At 43.7% G+C, this 10,167-nt stretch overlaps 1 long non-coding RNA gene across 1 annotated transcript in view; it reads right to left on the bottom strand.

Annotated features, from left to right (window-relative positions):
* The window catches only part of LOC122206603, a 78,016-nt gene extending 69,845 nt beyond the window's left edge, over window positions 1-8,171 (bottom strand). Inside the window, exon 1 of the long non-coding RNA XR_006196521.1 lies at window positions 8,063-8,171. This is a non-coding gene — a long non-coding RNA (uncharacterized LOC122206603). The remainder of the gene's footprint in view (window positions 1-8,062) is intronic.
* Between the last annotated feature and the right edge of the window lie 1,996 nt (window positions 8,172-10,167).

Raw genomic sequence — 10,167 nt, 5'->3', positions numbered from 1 at the left:
GGTGCCTGGGTGGCTTAGTTGGTTAAGCCTCCGACTTTGGCTCAGGTCATGATCTCAGAGTTCGTGAGTTCGAGCCCTGCATTGGGCTCTGTGCTGACAGTGAGGAGCCTGCTTGGGATTCTCTGTCTCCCTCTCTCTGTCCCTTGTGCATGCTGCTCTCTCTCTCTCCTCTCTCTCTCTGTCAAAATAAATAAACTTAAAAAAAAAAAAAAGACATTTGGGAAGAGACCTGCAGGAACCAAGGTAGTAAGCCAAGCTGAGTATGTGAGGTCAGAGTATTTCCAGGCAGAGGGAAAAACAGAAAAGGCACAGGCCCTGTGGCAGGGGCAGGTTAGCATGTCACAGGGGCTGGAGGAGAATCAGCAAAATAAAGAGTTATGACATAAGAGAGGAACCAGGGGCCAGATCATGTAGGGCCTGAGGGCTTGAGAACTTGTGTCTTTATTCAGAGTGAGATGTCAAAGCTTTGGAGGATTTAAGTAGAGAAGACATATTAACACACATTTTTAAGAAATAACTCTGGCTGCTGCATTGAGAAATAGACTGAAGAATGCAAAGGCAGAAGCTGGGAGACTAGTGAGGGGCCTACAGTAAAATAAAAGGTAACAAATGACCATGGCTTAGACTGGAGAAACAGCATTGGGAAAATATTAGGGTGGGGGATTCTGGATGTGTTACGAAGGTGACGCACAAGGATTTTCTGACCAACTGGATGAGTGAGTCAGGGAGAAAGCGAGGAAGAAAAAAAAACTAAGAAGAGAAAACAGGGACAAAGGATACAAGAAAAAAGTGGTGCAGTGTAAACAGTAGGAGTCTGGTCGTCAGAAAGAGGGAAGGCAGCAGAGCAAAACTGGTGATCAGGACCATGATCTATTTTATGTCCTCCTGTCCCTCCTGCAGCATCTACTTGCCCCCAGCTCCCAACCCTGTCATCTTCAAACCTTTACAGCATAAACTGTACAGCCTATGATCTCAAATATGTCTCAAATTACTAAAAAAGTTTAAAATTTTAAAAAAATCCAAAGAAATTTTCTTCAAGAAAATTTTGGATCAAGGAGAAACCCAACACTACAATCACAAAAACTTCCAGAAGTAAACAGAACAGTAAAGCTTTGTGACCCTGGCTTAGGCAAACAATTCTTAGTTACAACACCAAAAGTACAAGCCATGAAAAAAAAAGTGTACTTCATCAAAATGTAGTTTTTGCTCTTTGAAAACATGTTTTAAAGAGAATGAAGGGGTGCCTGCGTGGCTCAGTCGGTTAAGTGTCCAACTTCGGCTCAGGTCATGATCTCACGGTCTGTGAGTTCGAGCCCCGCGTCGGGCTCTGTGCTGACAGCTTGGAGCCTGGTGCCTGCTTCGGGTTCTGTGTCTCCCCCTCTCTCTGCCCCTCCCCTGCACGTACTCTGTCTCTGTCTCTCTCTCTCAAAAAATAAAATAAAATAACAAAATAAAAATAAAATCATAAATAAAGAGAAAAAAAAGATAAGCCACAGACTGGAAAGTATTTGCAAATTATATCTCTGATAAATGACTTGTATCCAGAAGTTTAAAGAAGTCTAAAAATTCAATAAAAAGAAAACAGATCACCCAATTTCTAAAGAGGCAAAAGATTTAATAAACATTCTATTAATATTTACCTGTCAGAATGACAGGCAAGAAACAAGGGCTGGAGAGGATGTGGAAAAAAGGGAACCCTCGTGCACTGGTAGTGGGAATGTAAATTGGTGCAGCCACCATGGAAACAATATGGAGGTTCCTCAAAATTTTTTAAATAGAACTATACCATATGATCCAGCAATTCCACTTCTGGGTTTTTACCGAAAAAAAAAAAAAAAATGAAAGCACTAAAGTTATAAGACATATGCATCCCCTATGTTCAGTACACCATTATTTACAATAGCCAAAACATGGAAGCAACCTAAGTGTCCTCTCGTAGATGAATAAAAAAGATGTGATACACACACACACAAATATGTATATATGTATATATACATGTGTGGATATATATATTATATACAATGGACCATTTCTCAGGCACAAAAAAGAATGAAATCTTGCCATCTACAACATGGATAGACCTACAAGGTCATTATGCTAAGTTAAATTAGTGAGACAGAGGAAGACAAATACCAAATGATTTCATTTATTTGTGGAATCCAAAAAAACAAAATAAATGAACAAACAAAACAGAAACAGACTCCTAAATACAGAAAACAAACTGTGGCTGCAAAGGGGAAGGGAGGAGAGGGGAGATGGGTGAAACAGCTGAAGGGGATTAAGGGGTACAAACTTGCAGTTATTAAGTTAAACACACAAGGATGTAAAGTATGGCACAGGGAATAAAGTCAATAATATTGTAATAACTTTGTATGGTTACAGATGGTGACTATACTTACCATCATGAGCATTTAGTACCACATATAAATGTTGGAACAGTATGTTGTACACCTGAAGCTAATATAATACTATATACCAACTATACGTCAATTAACAAATAAATAAATTTATTTCATCAAAGATGATATACAGATGACAAAAAGGCACATGAAAAAAAATTTAAACACACTGAGTCATTGGGTAAATAACAATGAAAACATAATGAGATACCACTACACACCTATTACAATGGCTAAAAGTTAAGTGTTAGCCAAGAACTGGACCTTTCACATCCATTAGTGATAATGTTAAATGACATAATCACTTCAGAAAATAGTTTGGCCCTAAGAAGAGAGCCCAAATGTCCATCAACTGATGAACGGATAAAGAAGATGTGGTATATGGTTCATGAGTTCGAGCCCTGTGTCAGGCTCTCTGCTGTCAATGAGGAGCCCTCTTCGGATCCTGTGTCTCCCCACCCTTCTCTGTCCTCCCCTACCCATATGATTTCACCCATATGTGGAATTTAATAAACAAAACAGATGAACATATGGGGAGGGGGAGGCGGAGAGAAGAGAGGGAAACAAACCACAGAGACCTTTAATGTCACAGAAAAAAACTGAGGGTTGATGGAGGGAGGTGGATGAGGGGTGGGTGGCTAAATGGGGGATGGGCATTAAGGAGGGCACTTGTTAGGATGAGCACTGGGTACTACATGTAAGTGATAAATCACTAAATTCTACTCCTAAAACCAAGACTGCTACATGTTAACTAACCTAAATTTAATTAAAAAAAAAATAGTTTGGCAACGGTGCCTGGGTGGCTCAGTCAGTTGAACATCGACTCTTGATTTTGGCTCACGTCATGATACCCACGTCACAGAATCAAGCCCTGAGTTGGGCTCCGCACTAAGAGTGGACCCTCCTAAGGATTCTCTCTCCCTCTCCCTCTCTCTCTCTCTCTCTCTCCCCTACTCTGCCCCTCTCCCCTACTTGCACTCTCTCCCTCTTAAAAAACAAATAAATAAAAATTTAAAAAAAATAGTTTGGCAGCTTCTTCAAAAGTTTAGAAATAATCCATTTGTTCTACTCATTCCACACCTAGTTATTTACCCAAAAGAAATATCCATAATATATTTATTTGTAATAACCCCAAAATGGAAACAACCCAAAAGTCCATGAACAAGTGAATGGAGAAATGAACTGGGGTAAATCCATACAATGGAATGTTACTCAGCAATGAAAAGAAATAAATTGTTAACATACGAAAAAGTGGATGATTCTTCAACTAATTATGCTTAGTAAAGAAGACAACCCCCCAAAAAATTATAAACTCTATTATTCCATTTATATAAAATTCTAGAAAATAAAAATTAATCTGTAGTTATTGAAAGCTGACCAGTGGTCACCAGGGGGAATTACAAAGGAGCAGAAGGAAACTTTTCAGGATGACAGACATGTTCATTGTCTTGACTCAGATGATGGCATCAGAGCATAGGCACATGTCAATACACTCTAAATATGTGCTATATGTAATATGTCATTATACCTCCATAAAGCTGTTTATAATTTTTCATTGAGAGACATACTACAATTACAGTGCTTTGGTAAGATAATTAGAATACTGTATGTCAAACTTTAAAGCCACAGTTAGAATTTTTGATAGCAAATGTATTAAATCTGTTTATCACTTTGGGGAGAATTAACATACTCTGTTGATTCTTCCAATTCATGAAGTTAGTGTATCTCTCCATTTATCTAGATCCATGATTTCTTTCATCAGTGGTTTTGTAGTTTTGGGCATATAGAGTTCTATACATGTTTTGTTAGATTCACACCTAAATTTTTATTTTCCTTAATTTTTCTCTTCTTTTTAAAAAAATTTTTTATCTTTATTTATTTTTGAGAGAGAGAGAGAGAACAGGGGAGGGGCAGAGAGAGAGGGGGAGACACAAAATCCAAAGCAGACTCCAGGCTCTGAGCGGTCGGCACAGAGCCCAACACAGGGTTCAAACCCATGAAACTGTGAGATCATGACCTGAGTGAAGTCAGATGCTTAACTAACTGAGCCACCCAGGAGGCCCTCCTTTCTTTTTGCTTTTAAGCAATTGTAAATGGTATTATATTTTTAATTTTGATATCCATATGTTCGTTACTAGCACATAGCATATAGAAATACAACTGATTTTTGTATGAAACCCTACTGAACTCACCTAGTAGTCTGGAAGTTTTTTATAAATTCCTTGCAATTTTCTATATAGACAAACATGTCATCTGGGAAAACAACCCTTTTAAAGTGAATCTAAATTAAAATGAAGTCCAAAACTGCATAGTAAATTCTGGGGAAAGAATCTGATTGGGATTTTGCCTTAAAAATAAAACCAAACTCGGGGCACCTGGGTGGCTCAGTTGGTTAAGTGTCTGACTTCAGCTCAGGTCATGAGCTCAGGGTTTGTGAGTTTGAGCCCCGCATCCAGCTTTGTGCTGACACCTCAGAGCCTGGAGCCTGCTTCGGATTCTGTGTCTCCCTCTCTGACCTTCCCCCTACTTGTGTGCACTCCCTCCCTCTCTCTCTCTCAAAAATAAATAAAAATTAAAAAAATAAAACAAAAATTACTGAAATAAGTTTATTTTCTATTATATTTCACAAGATTTAGCTTGTAATTGCAACTCTCTGCTAATTCTTAGAATAAAGAAGGAATCAACAAAGGAGTTGGGAGAAAGGGAAAGTTCCCAGTCTTACACACTATGTATGGCATCCATTAGGTTGAAGTTTTGCAATGCAATCATAAAGAATGTCTCATTTTTTGCAAACAATGTGTAATGGCTTCATTATTTTTAAGGGCCTTCCTAATCCTTTGATTCTGAACTCAGTTCTCGTGAAACACTGGATCAGCTTCACTATTTTCAGTTCTTCACTTGTTAACTAGTTCACTGTTGCTGCATCCATACTTTCCAAAATTCAAGCAGATTTCTAATACTACTTCCATCAATTTCATTAAATTCTGCAATTTTGGCAAGATCTGTCATCTTATTTTGCAATCAGGTTGTTGCCTTAATTATTGCATATTTACAACATTTGATGATCAGCACAATCATTAATGAATACTTTTTGTTTTCCTACAAAATATCATTGCTATGGAGACTGCAATACCAGGGACTCCACTATTGCAAACCTTAAAACATCTATAGCCTTTGACCACAAAGTCTATTTTCTAAATTTCATAATTAAAGATATGCATAAAAACATTTATGTGTACATACACTTACTAGGATATTTCAAGGCACAAAAAATTAGAGCACCTAAATTGTCAATAGAAAACTGGGTAAGTTATGGTACCTTCACAGGATGGAATGCTAAGTAATCATGATGGGGGGGGGGGGGGGGGGGCCTGGGTGGCTCAGTCAAATAAGTGTTCAACTCTTGATTTCTGCTCAGGTCATGATCTCATGTTCCTGAGTCCAAGCCCTGCATCTGGCTCTGCACTGACAGCAAGGAGCCTGCTTGGGATTCTCTCTCTGCCCGTCCCCTGCTCACGGGTGTTCTCCCTCTCTCAAAATAAATAAATGAACTTTTTTAAAAAATCATGATGTGGAAGAAGAGTTAGCACCATGAGAAGTTTTTCATCATCTCTTAAATTTTATTTTATTTTTTTCAACGGTTTTTTTTTTTTGTTTTTTTTTTTGGGACAGAGAGACAGAGCATGAACGGGGGAGGGGCAGAGAGAGAGGGAGACACAGAATCAGAAACAGGCTCCAGGCTCCGAGCCATCAGCCCAGAGCCTGACGCGGGGCTCGAACTCACGGACCGCGAGATCGTGACCTGGCTGAAGTCGGACGCTTAACCGACTGAGCCACCCAGGCGCCCCCAGAATTTTAGGAGTGATTTAAAATTCCCCTTCCAGGGGCGCCTGGGTGGCTCAGTCGGTTAAGCGTCCGACTTCGGCTCAGGTCACGATCTCATGGTCGGTGGGTTCGAGCCCCCGCGTCGGGCTCTGTGCTGACAGCTCAGAGCCTGGAGGCTGCTTCGGATTCCGTGTCTCCCTCTCTCCGACCCTCCCCCGTTCATGCTCTGTCTCTCTCTGTCTCAAAAATAAATAAACGTTAAAAAAAAATTTTTTTAAAAACTCAAAAAAAAAAAAAAAGATACGAACTGATAAATAAATGTGGGATGGGGGATTGTGGGGGAAAAAAAAAATCTTTAAAAAAAGGTGGTACCCTAGCTCATCAGAGGAGACAGATTTACTGTGTCAAACTCTGAAACAAATATAATTTCATGCCTTTATTTAAAGAATACTGAGGGGCGCCTGGGTGGCTCAGTCGGTTGAGCGCCGACTTCGGCTCAGGTCACGATCTCGCGGTCCGTGAGTTCGAGCCCCGCGTCCGGCTCTGGGCTGACCGCTCAGAGCCTGGAGCCTGTTTCAGATTCTGTGTCTCCCTCTCTCCGACCCTCCCCCCGTTCATGCTCTGTCTCTCTCTGTCTCAAAAATAAATAAACGTTAAAAAAAAAAAATTAAAATAAAATAAAATAAAATTCCCCTTCCGTGTTTGATTATATTTGTCAGTCTTTCTAGAATGCAAACGCTACTTGGGGAATTTTTTTTTTTTTTTTTTTTAAGGCTCACATTTTTTAAATAAGTGAGTAAATAACACCTGCTCCTTAAGGAGATTTCCGACCCACTTCTCAGCCAAGACGAGGCTACAACGGACAACAGCAAAAGGTGAAGAGGACGGGGGGGGGGGGGGGGGGGGGGGGGGGGGGGGGGGGGGGGGGGGGGGGGGGGTCATGTGACGGAGGAGACCGTTAGCACAGCTGCTCAGAGCTGCTCCCTGTCACTCAAGCTGTCGGGCCGGATTAACATTCCGGGGCTGACACCGCAGCTGTCAGGGAGCAAACGGTAAACTCGGCCTCCCGGCCGTGGCAGAGGTCCGGGCACATGTCACACATACCAGTGTCCCCGGCCACCTTCACGGCGGACCTCAGGGGTCACATTTTTTTCCTAAGTGGGAAGCCGAACACTCGGCTGTGGGCAGATGGAAAGAACCTTTGCTTAAGGGATGGGATTTACCAGCCTGATTCCTCCCTCCTGCCCCCGAGGGCCACCAAGAGGCCGCTTCCGGAGCCCACGAGGGAAAACAGAGCCCGTGCGGTGTCCAAGGAGAAACAACAGTCCCCGTGGGGACAGCGCCCAACGCAGGGCTCTTCTCGGCCCACGGCGGCCTGACCTTCACGGGTTCACCCAGAAACCGGGGTTCACGGCTCGCTCCGGGGGAACGGAGCTACTAGAGTCAGAGGTTCAAAGGACAAGGGCTCACAGCTTGACACACCCGCGTGACGAGCGTGGGCGGGAAAGGTGGTGCCTTTGGGGCAACACAGTCCTCCTCCTCGGGATTCGGGAAAACAATGCCGCGTCTATCCCACGTTGCGCAACGCAAACCGGAGGGGGCATGACGTGCATGACAGGTATATTCGACCGAACCCCGCGCCCTGTGCAATGTGCGGGACTCAAGAATTTTCCAGAAGGTTCTAACGGCCCCGCCTTCAAGTTCGCGCCCCCCAAGCCCAGTTTCATCCCCGCGCCACCACCCGGCCTCGTGCGGCTATTCTCTGTCATCGCCAGCGCGAATAGGTCCTGAGGACGCGCGAGGCGCTCTTCCCTCACAAACCCCACACGCGCACTCACCGGCAACGCCGCGCCCTCGCCTCAGCCAGGTCCGCACAATGGCGGCGGGCCACTTCCGGCCTTTTCTTCCCTCCACCCGACTCCTCCCATGATGCCCTGGGGCGCGCCGGAAGTGGCCCCTCCCCTCTGTGGGAAATTCAAACTTTAGTTCCAGGAGTTTCACGGCGCGTCTCCCGAAGCCCACGCAGGGCACGTGAGTTTTCCCGCATTTTCAGAGCTGTGACCCACTTCTCCCTCTCCAAACCCCAACTGGAGTATAAACGGAGAACCAGCTTTTTTTTTTTTTTTTTTAATTTTTTTTTTTTTTAACATTTATTTTATTTTTGAGACTGAGAGAGACAGAGCATGAATGGGGGAGGGTCAGAGAGAGGGAGACACAGAATCTGAAACAGGCTCCAGACTCTGGGCTGTCAGCACAGAGCCCGACGCGGGGCTTGAACTCACGGACCGCGAGATCATGACCTGAGCCGAAGTCGGCCGCTTAACCGACTGAGCCACCCAGGCGCCCCCCAGCTTTTTATTCTCAATGGCCGGAACAGTATCTTCAGGAGCCAAATTCTTTCCGTTGGACTGAATGAAGCAGAGCTGCTGCTAGGGCCCATACTCAGCATGCAATAAAAAAGAACAAAGCTGCCATTATAACAGCTGACATTTGAAACCCGAAGTCTTTACCTTAGTTTGCAAGGCTCCAAACCATTTGGCCCCTGGCCACCTGTGCCACTTCATTCCCTGCTACTATTTCCCTGGCTCCCTTGGCCCCTGCCCTACTGGCCTTTTTTCCCTTCCTGTGCAGGCACACTCACCTCCCAGGGCCTTCTTATGGCTTGCTCCTTCACTTCGTGTCTATTCAAAGATCACCTCTTCAGAGAAACTTTCCCTGATTTATCAGTTTAGACACCACACAACCGCTATTTCCTGATCCTGCTTTGCCTTTCCTTCGGAGCATTTATCGCTAATTGACATCAGGTGTTTGTTTATTGTCTGTCCCTAGACAACAATGCATACACACTGGAAAAGAATTTACAGGAAGGCAGAGACTTTGCCTATTTAAAAAAAATTTTTTTAACGTTTATTTATTTTTGAGAGACACAGAGAGAGAGAGCGAGAGAGCACGAGCTAGAGAGGGACAGAGAAAGAGGGAGACACAATCCCAGGCAGGCTCTAGGCTTTGAGCTGTCGGCACAGAGCCTGATGCAGGGCTGGAACTCACAAACTGTGAGATCGTGACCTAAGCTGAAGTTGGACACTTAACCGACTGAGCCATGCAAGCATCCCGAGACTTTGCCTATTTTGTTCTCCAGCACTTAAAATCCAGCACATAGTAGGTGCTCAATGAATGTTTGTTGAATAAACGATTGAATGAGTGTATGCTCACTATGTTGCTGGTTCTGTGCATGACAGCCTCAAAATTAGCAATTCCAGGTATGAATTCCGTCACCATCCTGGCATGGTGGGAGATCGCAAGCTGGTTCTAGGTAGCCCCATCTCAGTCAGGTTCGAGGGCTTTGCCATCATACCCCCCGCAACAACCTTTCAGGTAGGGTGATGAACTTATCTGATTTACCCAGGACTGTACTGACCTTAAAACTGAAAGTCTCAGGAACTTCTTCAATCCCACACAAACTAGGAGAGTTGGTCATGCTGCTTTCCAGTATCCAGGCTCCATCTTGCATGTTTTGTCTTATTGTTGTGTGTATGAGTGTGTGTTTGGGGGAGGAGGGGTGCTATTGACTTAAGAGTGTTCTTCGCCATCTGAACAGGAAATTGGCTAAACGCATCGGGTAGGATGGGAGGACTGGATGGACAATGGTCAGGGTGTGGTCATCTGGTGAGCTTCACCAAACAGCAACATAAGAGACAGGAAATAACAAGAAAGATGGCATTGTCCTGGCTTCCAGAGCCCCCTGGCACTGACAGAGGAAGCTCTAGAGAAAGCTCCTGGTTTCTAAATCTCAGGCTGTCCTGCTGACACGGCCCTGCCTACTCTTCCCTTTTCCAAACTATGGAATCACTTCCAAATAATACCCTGCCGTGCATTCATTAACGTAATCGTCATAAGAACCCCATGAGTTAGGTTTTGTTATTATCCCCATTTTACAGATAAA

This window comes from Panthera leo, chromosome E1 (assembly GCF_018350215.1).
Source record: "Panthera leo isolate Ple1 chromosome E1, P.leo_Ple1_pat1.1, whole genome shotgun sequence".
NCBI classification, from domain to species: Eukaryota; Metazoa; Chordata; class Mammalia; order Carnivora; family Felidae; genus Panthera; species Panthera leo.
The sequence above is the reverse complement of the archived record's forward strand: the minus strand, read 5'-3'. Positions and strand labels throughout refer to the sequence as shown.